The sequence below is a fragment of the Sinocyclocheilus rhinocerous genome, unplaced genomic scaffold, assembly GCF_001515625.1.
Source record: "Sinocyclocheilus rhinocerous isolate Xijiao unplaced genomic scaffold, SAMN03320098_v1.1 scaffold285, whole genome shotgun sequence".
NCBI lineage: Eukaryota > Metazoa > Chordata > Actinopteri > Cypriniformes > Cyprinidae > Sinocyclocheilus > Sinocyclocheilus rhinocerous.
Genome location: NW_015630288.1, coordinates 1,648,550 through 1,650,082, shown reverse-complemented (window position 1 = coordinate 1,650,082; position 1,533 = coordinate 1,648,550).

Genomic DNA, 1,533 nt, shown 5'->3' with positions numbered 1-1,533 from the left:
GTCGCTTTGGATAAAAGTGTCTGCTAAATGCATAAATTATTAAATTAAATTATTAATTATAAATTATATATATATATATAAATATTTATGACATTATTTTTTGACAGCATCCTCATTTTACAGTACTGCTTTGCAGGTAGGCCTCTATATATAATATAATATGATATAATATAATAAAATAATATAATATAATATAATCACATTTAAAATATATAAGCTATTTCACAAATTTTCAACAATGTTAAAACAGTTGATGAATTATATAAAAAAACACTCCATAAGAACAGCAAAAAAAGGTTTTCACAAACAATAGCATCATTAATTGAATTGGATATTTCACACATAAAATCTGTATTTATGCAAATAAATACGATTGAAATTTTCTCTCAGAAACTGCTAGAAAATTTCACAAATAATTACAAAAGAAATGGCAAGCAACACTTTGAATTAAGTGTGAAATTTTGAAGTAGAAAGACTGAAATGTAATCCAATAGGCTAAATGACTCAACAATCAAGTTTGCTCACAAACGCATTATAGTTGAAGGGTGAAATTAATCTTGACAGATCCCTGTGTTGTTGAATCAAACAACTTGTAAAAGTGCATGTAGCATCCTATGACCCCTTTAAGTGATTTTAATGACTCGCTCCTTATTTATTTATAGATGCCTGATCAGCTGTAGACCACAATTATTTAGATCTGTGACGATGAAAAACTAATAAAAACATAAAACTCTTCTGAAGACACAAGTAAAGGCAAGCAAACAAATGCAAAATCCAGTCATGACGGATGGACACCTGTGTGATCAGGAAGACAGAAAGAAATCGGAGATCAATAACTCCTGCAGATGTGAGGAAACTGTGTCCAAAAAGAAAACAGGAGCAAAGCAGAGTCTTTCCCTTCCTTCCTGTCTGGACCATATTCAGACATAACAGTCCAGCAATAACTAAATCTTATCAGCTCCCTTCACATATTAATATATATCTGTGGGAGTCACTAAAGAGACCGTTTCTTGTATATTGTGGCAGCTCAAAGCTGCAGTTAAGATATAAAGAAAACAGATAGTACAGACTGATCTTTGAGCCTTATTAAAAATACTAATGTCAGTGCAGTTGTTTTATGTGTCTAGACAGTCATATCACAATGTTATGATACTGTGAAGTGAAAATGAAGTGAAATTAATTGAGTTCACACAAATTATGATTTTTTTTTTCTTACAAACACAGATTTTCACTTCACAAGATGTTAATTGATAGACTGGAGTCATGTGGATTACTTGTAAATTATTGTTGTTTTTATCAGCTGTTTGGACTCTCATTCTGACGGCACCCATTCAACTGCAGAGGATCCATTGGTGAGCAAGTGATGTAATACTACATTTCTCCAAATCTGATGAAGAAACAAACTCATCTTGGATGGCCTGAGAGTGAGTAAATTTTCAGCAAATTTAAATTTTTGGAACTATCCCTTTAAAGTAAACCTTACTCAAGTATTTGAATAGATATACTGTATATATATATATATATATATATATA